Below are 17,190 nucleotides of genomic sequence, written 5' to 3'. Positions count from 1 at the left end.
AGCCGACGCCACCGTAGAATAAAATAAGGCGGGTTTGTGCTGACAGTTGTCCCCTCTGTCGCCAAGCTACTCTTGCGAAATCGTGAAGTCTGTTCGTAAAGGGCAATGAATCTCTTCGAGATTGATTCTTCCTTAAAAAGAAAACGACCATAGACACATTTCAAAAGACGTTTATGGAGGAACTATCCATATGTACACAAGTTTTTGAGCGCTCTCAACCTTCATCCAGTCATACCTAAGAGGTTGTCTAAATGGTTTGACAAAAAAAAAAAAATCAACGGGAGTCGCCGCTACACAACTGACAAGATTTAGGAAGCTGAGGGTATGAGTTGGAATTCTTGCGCGTAAAGTTTGAGGGTGGACTTGGGCATGGGAAGCGTTGCCACGAAGCCCCCTGCGCCCCGCGTGCACACTGAGACTGATGCAAAGGCAAGAGAGAGAGAGAGAGAGAGAGAGAGAGATAGCATATGTTTGATTTTGTGCCAGGATTTGAAAAAATCCCATCCAAACTTCGAAAGTGACCTAAACCTTCTTCCGAAAATGACAGGTCGCACAAGCTGGTGTTACGGGTATGACTCCGAAATCGAAGAAAATTCGAGGCAACTGAGGACGCGCCTTCTTCCCCAAGAGAAACGTTGCTGGCGTTTAATTGTGGAATTGTGCAGCGGGAATTAATTCCACCTGAGCAGAGTGTCAATCAGCATTTTTACTTAGAGGTATTGAGGCTATTTGGAGAGCATGTGCAATGGAAACACGCAAAATTGTCGAATTCGGGTGACTGGTTTCTCCATCACGGCAGCGACCGGGCTCGCTATGCTTTGTCTACGACTTGATAGCTTCTCAAAGGTTGGCCTCCGCTCCCCACACACTCCTTTCATCGTACCAAGCTCCCTGTAATTTTTATTATCTGTAAAGAAAAAAATCTAATAAATGAATGAGATTCGCCATAGTGCACGAGGTGAAGACAACTTTGCAGGGGTCACTCAACAGCATTAGGAATGAGTTACGGAGTTGCTTCGAACAGTGGGAGAAAAGGTTGGACAAGTGTACCGATTCAGATGTGGATTGTTTTACGAGGAACAAGGTTTTATTTTTCTACATTTTCTAATTATTTCTTTACTAAATGAAAAGTATTTTGTTTCTTTGGGGGCGAGGGGGGGGAGGTCTTTGTAACCGAATTTCTGCGAGTTACTTATGTGCAAACAGGCTGCAGAACAATCGGCCGCAAAGAGTGCCTACTTCCGCGCATTACTCGGCAATACTTACTGTACATGGATCAAAGCAAGTTGACGTTCTAATGGCGCAACGTGCTCAGCCACAGAACATCGTGGGTGGCGGCTCGAAAGAAGTGCGTCTTGGAGAGCGAGCCGGCTCTAAGAAAGCGAGTTATGTTCCTTCATAAAACGCTGAAGAGGTTCCACGAAGCACAGCTTAGCAAGCGGTCCCGGATCAAAGGGGTGACGTATAAAACCACGCACATACAGAAGACACGCCCAATTGTACACAAACGTGCAGCCGACTTATACAGTGCCTCACTTCGAAAATCAAGTGGATAATCTGGGACTCCCCTCTGGTGACAGGTGCCTGTAATTTAAGATTTCTGCGTTTACTGAACAACAGGAAGCAGGGAGTAGTCTGCAACGTAATAATAAGACCACGTCCAAATTTATAGTCATCTTGTCCATAAGAATCGCCCGCGAAAAGTACGTATAATATTCAACATGACATGTCGGCAAGTCCAATGCCAAAAGTCAAAGGCAACGAAAATGCTGACGCATGGGAAACACAGATATGCGGGAAATAACACAAAGCAGAAGTTTAGCGCGCGCCAATCTCCTATAATAGTGTCAACCATTTGCCGCAGAAAAGGTGTGTGGGGGGAGGAGGACATATTAACGCGTATCCTTTCTTCGCAATGGGTTTTCTTGTTTTCGTTTGCTGTCGGCATTGTATGTGTTATCACGCTTTCAATTCAGCGTGCAACACGCAGGCGGTATCAAATTGTGATTACGTCACGAGACCTCTAGCTAGCGCAGATGAACCCCTCCCCCCCCCCTCCTCATGTACACGACGACTGCAGCGCATTGTCGAATCGTCCAGAGTTGTTCCGAAAGAAACAATGACGCTATATATACATAGCGGGCCGATTACAAACGATTCGTGCCGCGTCGACCGTGCTCTCGGTATCATCGCTGCGGAGTTGGGACATTTCCGTTTGCGTGCACGAGTTTGTCCAATAAGCACAGCCCGTTTTTGCGTTCTTTAAGTGCCCTGCGTGTTAGGTCATCACTTCAGCGAGACGGGTCGCCGCGTCTCACCACAACTTTTTTCTGGTACCCGAGCGCCACTAACAGCCGCGCAAGCGCTTCTGGGAAATGTGGGTACGCCACAGAGACGGGCCTTAGCACTTTTGGTTTCCTCCTGCTCCGTACGAGCACCTGCCAGCAGTAATAACCGAAAATTGGGCATATAAACAATGCGCAGATTGAATACTTAACCCAGCAGCAGGTTCCACAGCTGCACAGGCAACTGTCAGGTAGACTTGTTTAATGTTGCGTTTTCTACAAGTGAACATTATCTGACTTTTCAATTCGAGGTGGAAGGAAAGGAGTTCGCTTCACAGTGTCATGCACCCCGAGCATGACAAAGGGCGGCGCAAAGCCCGTGTACGATACATTGGCCGCATGCTTGCAAACATCCCGGAAACACATACTTTATACACGGACACATCACGCACTCAAGAGGGCTACACCTCGGTAGTTTTGTATGGCACCGAATCCCTGAGAGAGACTGCTGCAATGCGCGGAACAAATGCCGCTTACGGAGAAATTCTCGGTGTTGCTCTTGCAATTCGATACGCCATCCGTGTTCCTGAGGAAGTGTATATATTGACGGACTCGCAACAGGCATGCCGGGCGTTTCTATCAGGACATGGCATCCCGAGAGCGGCGCACCAAATTCTCAAACAGATCCCGCAAAATACACCAACCACACCTCCCCGAATCCACTTACTCTGGACCCCTGGTCATACCTCGCTGCCGAGTAACGAACGCGCATATGCGGTTGCCCGAGAAATTTCCCTCCGGGCGACTCGGCGTGGTGAGGCGACTAGTTCAGAGTGGGGGGATCCCTTGCTCCGTTACAAAGACATTCTCCGTCATTATACACGCATTCGTCGCACCCACGCCGCACCACCGCCGTCCTTCTCGCGGGAGCAAGCAGTGGCATTACGCCAATTACAAACCGCAACTTTTCCAAATCTTGTCTCTCTCAATAAATTCTACCCACACTGTTATGCAGATCGTTGCCCTGGCTGTGGCAGCTCGCCCACAATCTTCCACGTCACGATTGAGTGCACTGCAAACCTCTTTCCTCCCTTGCCAACTCTCCTTTACCCCCTACGCAACAAATAGCTGTGGGACGATGCCCTCCGCGACGGACCTCCCGAGGTCCTCCGAGCTGCGATACAACGGGCTCGAAACATCGCCGGAATCATCTTAGGGACCCTGGACTGAGGGTTCCTCCCACACTGCTCTCGCCATTCAAATATTATTAATAAAGATGTTTTACTCTCTCTCGCATGATGCGTTTTTTTTTCTTTTTTTAGACCTTAGATCCATTCATTTCGTTAAGTGTTTATTGTGCGGTGATGTAAAGCGCATAGTCTCAAATGTCTAGAGTCACGTCTGAGAGTGAAATACGAAACTTTTTCATGGGATCCACGACGTCGCGCAATTGTTCTGACGAAGCATATCGCTTAGCTGCGATAGTTGATTTAATCTTTGCATCACGACTGCGTATATAGCACGTACGTCCTTATATATGTAAGGAAAACACGCTACTAACTTTTTTATGTAGTGCACGTGGTATGATAGAATTTCGAAGAGATTGTCACCGCGAAGCAGCGACCTACTTCCCTTGTCACCAATGCGCTCAAATGAAAACGCGATTGCAAGCTACTACCTTGATTCGGTGGATCGCGGCGAACGAACGCAATAATGGGAGTACCCGGGCGATAAATTCGACCGTAGCACAACGTTAGCTCAAAATTACGAGCAAATCCGCCAGCACTCTGGCCGTTGGTAAAACCTTACAACGTATATGCGATTCTCCTAGACTCCCGTGGCAGCAGAAGAGTCAGCACCACGTTTTCTTTTAGGAAGCCACGGCCTCTTTGTTTACGCGCCGGATGTAGGCGATATGTTTACGGCGATGCAGCTCTTCCCGCAATGGCAGTAGCTCGGTGATTACCGCACAGACTGGGTCATTTCTTTCCCATTCCTTGCGTAGAGATACAAACGCATATGCTTGCGGGCATGTGTTCGGCAAGGTGTTACTATACCATGCTTACGTTCCGTATACGTGACCGCTAACAGGCATTTCCATTCGCGCAATGCTTCTCGTAATTCTTTAGATCGCCAGTACTAGCAGCCGTGTCATCCTATATGTGCGATCACGACGGGTACAGCACTGACCACACAGGCCTCTAAACTGCGCCATAAAGCCGCCGAAAACCACCCGCGCGGTTGTCTGTCCCGCCGCTTCCTCGGCGGTGGTCACGCGCACGTACTGATGCATCGTACTGGCATAACACTGCACGGCGCTTTGCAAGCCACCAACAGGCACTGAACTTGGACGCAACATGTACGACCATGCACAATAGGCCTTTTTCACGACATGCGGCCCTGACAATCAGGACGGCCCTGCCATCGAGGCAACACGCGTTCGTCACCTTCAACGATCAGAGTCGCGCGCTACGGCTACTTCATTCAAGCGTACACAGTTAAGCAAATAGTTGTCACCATGTTTCACGCCACGAAGCCCTGGCAATCTTCAACGTAACTTTTATTTCCCAACGTACCACTTCAACGTACCACTTATTTCCCGCGAATCGAACAACCAGTGAAGAACTCGGACAAAGCTGTCTCCTTGTTCGTTTTCAAGAAAAACCTCTCAAAGCTTCGAAAAGCGTCTCATCTCTTCACACAAGCAGAGCGAATGCACGGTGACGGCAGTCACGAGCACGGGGCAGCTGGGAGCGCATTCCCGCGCACCGCGTGGGGCGGCGAGAGCACCGCCAGCTACGGAATTCACACGCCTTCTCTGTACGCGCAATCTGTTTACGCCAAGGAGCGACCTTGACCCCCCATGCGAAGACTCATTCAACCGCGGGCCCGCACAAACAGAGAGGCCGATTTCGAAAGGCAACTTCGCACTTACATGTGGAGAGGTGGGCCGGTCGAAAAATCCGACTGGTTGGTATCGAAATGAATTGGCGAGTCCCCCGGCGACGGGCGTATGACGGCGGCGGCTTCGGCGAGCAGGGCGCCGCGAGAAACGGGGTCCCGAGGAGGCACCGTGGGGCCCGCCGCGACTGACGACACATCGCGTCGGCCAGGCGGAGACGACGACGAGCGGAACAAAGGTCAACCGTGCGAAGAAAAAAAGAAAAAAAAAACCGGGCCGACCGGCAGAAGACAACGCCAGTGGCGACAACATGGAGAATAGGAGAGAAAAAAGAAAAACGCAGGGGGGGGGGGGGGGCGGAAAAAGAAAACGACAAAGGAGAATATGAAAATAAAAAAGGGTACCGGCGGCATGGAAGGCTCACCGCTGGGCGGCGGACGAGAGAGGTGGGGGACACTATGCTGCCGCGGAGGGAGAGAAGCAAAAACAAAGAAAGGTAACACGATAAGAGGGAAACCAGAGCGCATATCCATCCCCTTGATAAAGCTCCGCAAGAGGAAAAAGAAATAAAAGGGGGGGGGGGGCAGGAAAGAAATAAGGTCTCCATATATCCACACGAAGAATCAAGGTCACCCCTTTCCAGACATCCGCCGAAACAGTGCAAGGTAAAACGGACACACGATTTGCTATATTATACGCGCGGGACGTGCCTTGTGTGTTTTAATTTTCTCTCTTTTTTTTTTTTCTAAGGCCGGGAGCATACACTACACATGGCGTAGAAAAGAGCGCTCCGACTGAACTGATACTGTTCAATTCGTGGTCACGCTAACGTTAGTGAAACGGGGTCACGAACGGAGCGCGTCTGGGTCAACCCCTGTGGCTACATTTCTACAAAGAGACATCTTCGAAAATCGTGGTCGAGTTATCGAGAATATCCCGATCCGCCGTCCTGGGAAGGAAGGAGCTGACGTTCTGATATTGTGCTGCAATTCGACCTTGCAGACATGGAGATATCTAAACGTTACACGAGCACAAGCTGTCTACGCGGTGCGCGCATACTACACGGGGTGTCCCAGCTAACTTGGACAAAGATGTTAAAGAAACGAAGAGCTCTAGAGAAATTGTACCGCCTGCATAGTAGCGGCAGTCGTGTGTACTTACAGCCAGTATTTATTTTTTCATCACAAAGTATTAATTGCTTTTAATTAGTGAACCTTTTATTTCATGCTTTAATCGCGAACATGTCAATTACAAAGTTGTAGGGCACCTTGAATAACCTCCGAATCACGCATTCATTTCTTGCCGAAGTGTGCCTGGTTGTTCTTGCGTAGAAGAAACAAAAGTCCGCGAAATCTGAAACTGACGCGCGCTCGCGCGCCGCTGCTGCAGCGCCTTCAAGCAACCTTTGAAAAATACACGGCCGCATTCGGTTATCGCCGCATCGTACAAGGCTCCGTCATGTAGGATGGCTCAAGAGGTCTCGCGACCTGACTAGCGTGGTGCGATAAGCGTCAACATCTGCGGGCACAAGAATGTTGTGCTCGATCATGAGGCGCTCGGGATAGCTTTAACCTTCACGTATCATGGAACAAGGCTACAAAAGAAATTCAACCAATGATAAAAAAAGCAGTGCGCAGAAGAGCGCAAGAAAAATAAAAAAAAGGCCGCTCTCGAAAGAAAAAAGCTGCTCAGGAGTTTATTTCAATAAAAAATTAACCGAAAGCACGCAAGGCGTCTCAGCCGCCCACAAAGAAACATCCAAAGGTGCAAATGGTTTAGCCATTTATCCTTTGTCTCTTGAACTCCGGAAAAGAGGCAAAACAAAGAAATTTTTTACTTATTTCTATCTTCATCGCAGGCTTTTTTTATATAAAGATAGGGTGACATCACTAAAGGTGCGTTTAACAGTCACGTTACTCACCAGTTTTGAGCGGTTATTTTCCACTGCCACATATAATACGTGCTCAAACAGGTCACTGTCTGAAGCCAATTCAGTACTTGCTTCTTTCCAATACTTGTGCTGCTGCAGCTTTGACTAACGACGTTGGAATTTCGTGGCAGACTGCTAATTTTTGCCTTTAGGGTATCCGGTGTGGTAGTTTCGCTGCTACACGCGATCTTTCACCAAGCCCCACAAGTGCAGCGCTGTCATGTCAGGCGACCTTGCAGGCCAGGGTACAGGTCCGTGCCGGTCAATCCACAGTCCAGGAAAAAGCTAGAAGCATGCTCGAGACTGGCTACTACTATGCGCAGGAGCACCATCATGTTGAAACCAGATGTTCCGAAGGTGCGCAAGTGGAACGTTCCAAAAGACGTCGTTCACGAGGCCTTCCAGGATGTCGTTGACGTAGCGTTGCGTCGTTTCTGTGTTGTCAAAAAAGATGGATGCGATGATGTTGCTATCAAAAATACCGCACCACATATTAAGCGACCACTGGCATTGGTGTCGTGCTTGTGCCAGCCAGTGGGGATTCCTATCAATCCAGCAGTGCGCGTTGTGAAGATTAAAATGTGAGTTTCTGGAGAAATTAGCCTCATTCGTCCAAAGCACGCGAGTGAGTAAGTCCGGTTTTTCTTCACATTTCATGAAAATACAATTGGCAAAGTCAAGTCTATTTTCAAAATCTCGGTCTTCAAGTTTAATGATGAAGATGTACATGGTACGGGTGCATATGACCTTTCTTTAAAATCCTCCATACTGACGACCTTGTAGTTCCGGCCTCCGCACTGGCGTCGCACACACTACCGCGAGGATTCGCAGCTAAGAATGTCAAAACATCCGTTTCCGCTTCTTTAACTACCGTTGCAGTCCTGTGTCGCTTTTCTTGTGAAGCTACCCTTCTCGCAAAGGACTTCGTATATTTTAAGTATCCACAATGCCACATCCGGAATAGCTTGGCTGCCTTCCTCTTGTCGCCGTGTGCCGCCCCGAAAGCCAGGATCATTTTAGCCTTCTGATCATTCGTGAAGGACATGAATGTCTTCTTGAAGAGCAGGTCACTGGCGCGGTACCATTGAGATCTCTCGTTATTATCTACGCACTGACACGACAAGCAAAAATAATTTACGTAATCGACAACAGCACTTGCTGGCCGTACATATTTGCCAAAACGCATTAGATGGACATAGCCTGCGTTATGTTTGTTCCTATTGCTAAAGGGAGCAAAAGGAACCTACGTTCCGGGCGCGCCTATCTACAGAACGAGTGCGCAAAATTACAGCCCCAAGTGCGCCGTCACGGTTTCCCGGCTTTCAAATCCCCCTCCCCCCTACGACTCCGCTACACTCTAAAAAAAGGATGCCGCGACCATCACATAGCGTGAAGCCCTGTATCGACCTATCGCCGCTAGTAAAGCCGTGTATCCGCGGCTATTCGTTTGCGAGCGCTCGAGTAGCGGCGCGCGAGCGCGTATCTATTTCGTATTTTGGATGTTTCGTGCATTTTTGTTGTTTTTTCTTTCGGGAAAACCAACGAGACAAAGCTGAGCACGCAACAAATGCTTGATTCGGAGGTTATTTGAGGTGCCCTCCAACTTTGTAATTGATATGTTTGCGATTCAAGCAATAATTAAAAAAGTTCATTATTAAAAGCAATTAATACTTCGTAAGGGAAAAAATACTGGCTGTAAGTACACACGACTACACAAGTACATGAAGTCAGTACGATTTCCCTAGAGGTCTTCGTTTAAAAAAAATCTTGGTCCAAGTTAACTCGGACACCCGCTACACACTGTCAGGATTGGGGGCTCAATGCCATCGCTCGTAGCCCGTTGTCAAGACTGGAGTCCGGCATGAATTAGAAGGTAGCTGGCGCATGCCGTCGTCCAACTTATCCACGCTGAGGACGTTGATGAATGAAAGGACTGCTTCTCATCGAGAACGAGGAATATGGGTTTATTTACAGTCTTTACATGCAGTTCATTAGTCTAGCATGACTGCGAGAGAAAGTACGTCAGTCTGACATGACTGCTTGAGAGAGTGTCGAGCATCCGCACAACAGCAGTTTATAAACACTCGGTCACCCCTCGAGTCAAAGTTGACGGAAACGTTCGTCCAGTCATCGTAAACAGGCCGCCTCTCAGCGGGACGGTTTACACACACACACGCACACACACACAGGTTCACGGTCCGAAACCGACACCATACGGACTTCGTAGAACTCGGAGCTGACCCTCGCAGCGCGGCCGGGTAGCCATTGTCTTGCGTCTTGGTCGGCGCGTGGGAAGGGGTCCCCGACGACGTTCCCGCGGCAACTCCCCATATATAGCAGATCAGGTCCGCGTTGGTGGGTTCGGTAACAATAGTCGGCCCGGCGAACGCATTCAGTCACAACGGCGACGAGGCTAGAGCGTAACAGTGGCGTTCCTTGAAAGTTGACGCCACCGTCGTCGCAACTGGCTGGCAACACTTGCACCTCAGCTGGTCCGTTCTTAACACGCAGTACAGTAGTTTTATACTGGCCGCTTCTTCGCTTACGTTCTTTATTAAAGACTTTCCAGCTTTCAGCTGGCTAGCGCAGGCCACCGTAGTACATCACAGACATTGCAACCCATTATACCCGCTGTCGTGTTTATAACATTATACCGCACTACTAAACATTGTTGCTGGCGCTCTTTGGCCGTTGTAGCCCTTGCGCCATAAAACACTAATTAATTAACTGGCTAGCGCAGACAGAGCAATTTCGTCTCTTCAAACCGGGTATGCTGGAAGAGGCGGATACTGCTTGCCCGACCAATCACACGATAACTGTTTTAGCAATTGTTTTTATGTATACTATACCGCCAGAAGATAACACCTTCTTGACGATTAGAATGACAAACGGTCGCCCTGGTTGCCGTACGTCAGCATTAAATAGAACCGCTGCTAGTACAATTCGATACTGATACATTTTAAGTGGAAGACCAAGAAAAACACGACTAATATTCGACGCACGCTTCCACGGCGAGAATGCGCCGCGCAAATATGAACTACCTGTAGGACCACAATGAACGCAATGAAGCTCCCATCCACCTCTGTTCAACATGAACGCTGACGCTGAGAGCTCAGCTGAAACCTTCGCTGAAAGAAAAAAATAGACATGTTGCCGGTACCCAGGATGAAAGAGTTAAGAGATGGGAGCTTTGAGAAATCCTCCGGCTCCTACCTTGACTCGCGTGGTTCGCGGACGAACGACGAACGCGGTATATAGGCTTTTGCCCGAGGCTTCTCGTCATCGACTGCCCTCACGATGCCCCAAGATACCCGGCTAACGCAACAACAGCGCCCGCGGTGTTGTTCTCCGAGGTACTCGAAGCATAACTCTCGTGCCGCGGATGCTAAAGCCGCCCTGCACCTGAAGTAAAAAGGAAGTGGGATCGTGAGAGACGCTGGCTCACACAGGATACAGCGCTGCTGCTTCACGGGACCTCGGGTCCAATACAGGCGCTCATTCGTCACCGACGTTGTCACCTGTCAGCGCACGCAAGGAGCGAGGGGAACTTCGCGCTGCCTTTTGATGCGGCTCACCTTGAAGATGGGGAAGAAGAGCGACAATAAAAACACTCGAGCGCGTTTTCCATCATTGCAGGTTTCCACTGGAGGCACGCTGAATAGCTTGTAGCGGCAAATTAGATGGGCAACATTCAACTGCTCCACAGGTGACGAAAATTATGCTTCCCCATCGAGACATAGGGCGACGAGCAACGTCTCGTTAGCTCTGTTCCTCGCACAACGACCCAGTTCCTTTCAAGTTTGGTCCCACTTGCGCGAAACCACGCACTGCCTGGTGGAGAAATCTCGCGCGTCGCGCTGCGTACCCGCGAACAAAGCGAAGCTGGCCGCCAAGAGACGCGGTACCGAGGTCTCGGACATCGCGCGCCGTGAACGGCGGTACAAGAAAGGAGCGGCGCTTCAAGCCCCGAAACAGCCGGCGCGGGACGTTCCCCAGTAGAGGCTGCAATTCGGCTGTCATATACATTTAGCTAAGCTCAACTGTGTTTCTCCGCTTTATAATTTGAGCGCCGCGCCCTTCGCGTTTTGACGGGCTACAAGACGAGTCGCGCATTCAGCATTTCTAACTAATGAAGAGACCGAATCAAAAAGACGCAAGAGCGCATGAGAGAAGCCGTGCGTTTCACCAATGGACGGCAAATAGACCTGTACACAAGATGGCGAAGACTGTAAACGAAAGTTTACACATCACCACACCGTGTATGAGGGGCGAAACGCATCTCTTTAAAGGGGCCCTCACCAGACCCCATATCAAATTTGGGTTATACGCTGGAAGTTGTTACATGTCCTCTAGGGAGCATTCTGCCGCAAAACATTTTCGAATCAGCTATAGCCGATATAGAAATATTTCAGTGGCGCGAACCCATGATTTCAGGAGGCGAGTTCCACTGCCAAGCGAGACACTCTCCACTCGCCCTGTCTAGCCTCCGCAAGCGAAATTCCTTCCCTGCGTTCTCCCATGCCGGACCTCGAAGACGGAGGGACGCATACGTCACGGACACCGCCTTCATTTTTCTTTACCCTCGCTTTTTTTTTTTTTTTTGCGGCGCAGCGCACTTCCGCTGCCGGCGTCGCGAGCTAGCTGTTGCGATTGTCTCGTTCCGCGCAGCACACGATTTAGCGCGCTGTGCACGATGACACCTGACTAGCGCTATAAGTCGGTGCTACACGAATACTGATGCAGACAAAAGCGCATCACAGAGCATGATCCCGCGCTGGAACACGGTAGAAAAATGACAGTTTCGGTGTCTGCGCGCGCGACTGCACGACGTGGGAACAAGCAGACGCAATGGAAGTACATCTCTCTTTCTGCGGTGCGAAGTAAAACAAAAACATGCAGACATTGGATTTGTGCGTTTTATTTATCTAAGCCTTAATTCGTCTACTTAAGCAACATGTTACACAAACAACAGATGTTGCCGTGAATAATTCTCGAAGTCACGTGTCACCACGAACGTCGTCACAGTGCGAACAATGTGCATAGTGTTAGATACGGGACCGTTTCCTGCGCCTACTTCGAGTTCACCAGACCACATCGAATCGCGCCACAGCTAAGTAAGGAGCACAGAAGCACATCTACCCCGTTCCCGAGGCGCGGCACGTGCAAACGAGTTGGCGTCCCCCGCCTCGTGCGCCGCAGGTGGAGCAATTCACTTCTTGACTCTTCCCGAAAATGTAGCGGGAGCCTGGCACTGTTCCAGGTAACGTGGGTCCAGAGGCAAGACGACTGTAATGCACCGTGAAGCCCTGGCAGCAATCCCCCCATCCGCCATTGTGACGGTAGTTGCAGACCGGGAAGGCAATACCGCAGAGAGAAGTAAGCACTCGGACAATTGGGGCCCAAGGAGCGACCCTCTGCACCGGGTGTGGCACAATCGCGCGGGCGCCTACCATTGGCCGAAAATGACGACACCTGAGCGGGCTCGCCGATTGGCCGAACGTGACGTGTCTTCGAGGCACCGAAGGGCTTAAAAGATACAGACCGGGAGCAGCAAGGGAGCATTCCTAGAGCATTCCTTCATTCATCTCTTTCGAGCTTCTTGCCACGGGCCGCAGCGTCCAAGTTGCTGCCGGTCCGTAATGACTTTGACTGTTCATTTCTTTGTACTCCCACTATAAATAATAATGTAAATAAACCTCCAGTTTTCATCTCAAAGTTCTCCTCAACTTCGTCCAAAGAGATCCAACAACTGGCGGCAGCGCTAGGGATGAACCTTCGTCCAAGGAAGATCCAACAATAGGCGCACTAGCACGTGTACGTCATCCTCGGGCTCGCAGCGCGGCGGCGGCGAGGAGAAAGGAAAACGACGCAGCAGAAGCTTGATGTGGGCGAGTTGGTTTTGCATACTTGAAGAGCGCTACGAAAACGCGGACTAAAAGAAGAAGATGTACGACGGACAAGGCGCTACTTCCAACTAAATGTTTTTTTTTTGAAGAAACAGTTTCCTCAAAAAAAAAAAACATTTAGATGGAAGCAGCGCCTTGTCCGTCGTACATGTTCTTCTTTTAGTCCGCGTCTTCGTAGCGCTCTTATCTTCAAGTAGGAAAACGACGCTCGGTTTGAAATTTGAGGTCTTTCCGCGCGACACGTAGCGATGTAATACTCTGCAACGCGATCGTTATAGCGCAATGCATGCTCTGCGCTTGTCAGCTCAAGATGGCCAGACCTAGTGAGGAGCCCTTTAAGCGAATCTGTTCACAACTGAGAGGATTGAAGAAATACGCAAGATTGCCACTAAACGAGAAGAGCTGGAACCGAGGAGTTAATCTTTTTATTAGTGACGACTGTGCCGTCAAGAGACAATGGAGCGAGGGAAAGCTTAGGACAAATAACTTCCATTCTTAGTTGAAATGTACAAGTGATGAAAAGGGAAATCAAAGTGAAAAAAAGATACCGTATTTGCAGGAATAACCTTTTTTTTTCCCGAATTTCTGGCTCAGCTGGAAAGCGCCTCGCGTTATACTCGTGTTCGTGACACGGATCTACTTCGGGATTATCCCCCCCCCCTTTATTTGCTCGAACGCTTCAAACTGCAGTGAGCTAAACAGCGCAATCCGTGAAGGCTTTGCCGTGTTCGCGTAGCGGGCATTTCTGAAGTGCTGGCTGTCCAATAACTTTGGTGGGTGTCACGGAGGACGACGGCGGCGGCGGGTGTCACGGAGACACTCGCCCTGTCACTTTATTTTGCGACGGCAGTCCCCAGGAACAATACATCAAACCCTGCAGGCATCCGCTTTTATGCACCGTTTCCCGTTGCTGTGCGGTAGAAAGTGCCCATTCGCGTCATACTCGTTTATCGCATTAATTACATGCAAATATGGCAACTTGTCACAGGGGGACGTCGAACCCACATCCTCCAGCGCGCACATCGCGCGAGTTTTCAGTGTCGCTGCGATGGAGTATAGCAAGAAACCGAGGGAAAATAACCGGCGGACATATTCAAAAGAAACGATATGTAATGAAGGCAAGCTGGTTATTTATTAAAAGTTGGGAGGAAAAGGAACGTAAAAGTATTACCTTTTTGTAATTTCATTATTTCCGTGGTTCAGTTATTGGTCCCTGTAATCAATTACATTCTTCAACGAAGTAATTGTAATCGGTTACCTTTTTTGCAGTAACGTGTAAATCTCAAGCCACTTTCATTTCTCTTTTATTATTTCTACATTTCAATTGAACGCCCAATTAAGTTGTTCTGCACCTTCCTCTGCTGGCTACATGTGGTTGCGAGTACGATTGTCGTCAGTGCCAGGCTCAAACAGTCAGGGCACACAGCTTTGGAAGCATTTGCGGCTACTCACCGGCTACAATGAGTAAATCACAATATATGGCGTAATGTAATTAATTAGTAAGTTAACTAGTGATTTTATTAATCAGATGAATCTGCGTTTCGATTTCTCGTGCAAGTAACGCCCGCCTCTCTGAATAATCCAACTCAAGGACTCGAATTATCTGCAACCGGCGACTTTTAAAACTTCCGCAAAACTTAAAAAACGATCGGCCATGACCCGGCAACGTTTTCCGGTCCCCACTCGGCACAGCCCGGCGCGGAGATCACAGTGGCCTGGCGGGCGCGACCTACTGCCACAAAAGTAGCGTCGCTTATCTCAACTTCCTCAAGGTTGCGCACCCTTGCCAAGGACGCAGGCGTGCGTGCCCAAGAGTTCCGATATTTACGCGCCACAGAATCTTATTTTGTTCGAATGTTGCAAAAAGCGAGCGATAACGACTACAACTAGAGATGGCAACATGCTTATTGAGTGCGCGCTGCGATACGTGGCAGAGAGAGAGAGAGAGACGGAGAGAAGGTGAAACGTACGGACTGTCACTACTGCACCAGTGAACACCGGAGCACAAAGCTGCTGCACCAGACGCACGCAGACTTGACGATCTGGCGTGTTGCTGGTGCATTTCTGGTCGTTTTGACGCTGCCATACTCTTGAAAACTTGCTAGGTTGAAGCCTTTCGCTACCGTGCCGATAAACGACTCACTACAGACTCGAGCAGGCGGTGCCATAAACCATGACGTCACTGCGAAAGCGGCTGCTTTGATATTGCAGAGGCGTTATTCGCTATTCATTTCGACATTCCACTCTAGTGACCCTTTATTACGCTGTCACCCGCGCCCCACCGCTATTGCAGTTAACTCACAAGCACTACACGAGACGATGCCCTTCTTGCTAAGGATATAGCTACGACGTGAGAGGCACAGCCTTCCCGCCCCACGCATTGAGGGTGTAGGCAATAAATAGAGAGAACCCGCTTCACGAGGTGGTGAGAAGGAAGCGCCATATAAGTAAATAAACAAATTAATTAATCAACTAAAATTATCTCAAATTCTTTTTCCGCCTTTAAGAACAGACCTTCCGGCCCGATTGCCACATCACGTTAAATATTGAGCACATCTCGCGGTGGTATGGGCAACTGAATGAGCAGAGGGTAGCAATATCGGCCGAGCGCTTTTTTTTTTTTTTTTTAAGCCAACAGAATGCAATATGCTTTAATTTCCTGCGGTGTAAGTGGTCCACCGTATGATCCGTTTAAGGGACCGGTAGTAGGCAATCTCTCTCTGCTGAGTGCTTGCACTTCAAGACTGCCTTCTGAGTAACTGGCAAAGCTAGACACGGCGTAAATATATTTCTTTATAGTATTTTGACTTGCTCATATAGAGTTGTTTGGGTGCCTCGGCTTGGGAGTGAAGGGATCCAATGTGGAGCAGTCTCCCCTTCAGCAGGCACGTTCTTCAAACATCCGGAACTGTTCCGACGCTCTTTGTATACGGCCGAAGTTAATTGAAGATATGTACTTGTGCCAAGACGATTGATCCGACTTTTCTGCGGACTCCTCGCGCTTTATCTCAGGCTCGTTCGAAGTTTCAAAGTTTTGTAGATACGCAGGATAATGCAAGCTTAATCTCCGGGGTCTTTTGCCTCCTCCAAGCGTTCACTTGCTCGCCAAGGAGTAACAATTTTTACACAGATACCAACTGTGTCATCTAATTTGATCTACACTTAGTTGTGCCAGGCAATTTCCGTAAATAGCAGCCGCTCTGCCAGTTGCAGTTTTCAACGGCTGGGTTTACAAGCTTTAGTAGGTAGACGTAAGGCAAGATGCTCATGCCGCGTCAGGGCTAGCCATGATTTCGATAAAAACAACAAAAAACTCCAATTGGGCAGCCAAACTTAGATGAGCGCGGTGACAAATATGTTACTACGGCTCAGCTTAAAAGGAGAAATATTTTTTTGACGATGTAGAAACTACCGCTTGCCCTGTTTGATCAAGTCTTCTAAACGTGACCTTCGTAAGTAAAGATACGGTGAGAGTTTTAAACGATAGAAACAGTGATCGCAACGGCTTCAAGGAAGAGGGGGGATACAATTTTAACTCCTGGGTAGCAGCGCCGCTTTGAAGAATAATGGCCGCACCACCTTACAGCCGGCTAGAATGCGTGCGGTCCCGACGATGACTGGCGTAACATATAAAAAAAAACTGGCGGTCTCCCCACCCCCATTTTCTTTCTTTTCCAGAAGGGTGGAGGAGTTGGGCTGGACTGGTTGACCGAAGATATACGGCTACTGGCGAAAAAGTTACCAAAGCGAGAGAGACCAAACTTTATTGAAATAAATTCCAGCAGGACCCACCCTACGATGAATGTCAACGTTAATGCGATTAGCGTTGAAGCAATGTAGCGACCCACCGCATTGCCAACGCCCAAACGTGTCGAGCATGAGCCGCGTACGCGAGTTGGGCTCCACTATCGCTTTTCTCTGGACACACTTGAGCCCTCTAGCGGCGCCAGCACGAACTCCGCAAGCGGCGAGTGTCGGAATATACAGGGTGGTCACAATGAAGTTTTCCGGTTTTCTTAAAGTTAGGCGCTGGGAGGTGCGCAAAGTTATCCTATGCGAATAAGTTATGAGGACAGGGACCACAATGACCGTTATCGCTGTCAGCCGGCCAAAAAAAAAAAAAGCTAAAATTGAATAATGAATTTTTAGTGACTGCAGTACGCGGGT

At 49.1% G+C, this 17,190-nt stretch overlaps 1 protein-coding gene and 1 long non-coding RNA gene across 6 annotated transcripts in view; one reads left to right on the top strand and one right to left on the bottom strand.

The window, feature by feature from the left end:
- The window catches only part of MYPT-75D (Myosin phosphatase targeting subunit 75D), a 426,156-nt gene that overhangs the window by 237,078 nt on the left and 171,888 nt on the right, over positions 1-17,190 (bottom strand). The window contains exon 1 of one of the 3 annotated variants that reach the window (XM_075704076.1): positions 5,221-5,358. The exons of the other annotated variants lie outside the window; for them this stretch is intronic. The gene's annotated coding sequence lies outside the window, so the exon portion shown is untranslated. Of the gene's footprint in view, positions 1-5,220; positions 5,359-17,190 lie in introns of those variants that run through there. 3 annotated transcript variants of the gene reach the window in all.
- LOC142592596 (uncharacterized) overlaps positions 1-17,190 on the top strand; it is a 112,881-nt gene that overhangs the window by 17,840 nt on the left and 77,851 nt on the right. The window contains exon 3 of one of the 3 annotated variants that reach the window (XR_012830735.1): positions 3,301-3,390. The exons of the other annotated variants lie outside the window; for them this stretch is intronic. This is a non-coding gene — a long non-coding RNA (uncharacterized LOC142592596). Of the gene's footprint in view, positions 1-3,300; positions 3,391-17,190 lie in introns of those variants that run through there. 3 annotated transcript variants of the gene reach the window in all.

The sequence above is a fragment of the Dermacentor variabilis genome, chromosome 1, assembly GCF_050947875.1.
Source record: "Dermacentor variabilis isolate Ectoservices chromosome 1, ASM5094787v1, whole genome shotgun sequence".
Taxonomy (NCBI): domain Eukaryota; kingdom Metazoa; phylum Arthropoda; class Arachnida; order Ixodida; family Ixodidae; genus Dermacentor; species Dermacentor variabilis.
Note: the sequence above shows the minus strand (reverse complement) of the source record. Positions and strands in the feature narration are given on the sequence as shown.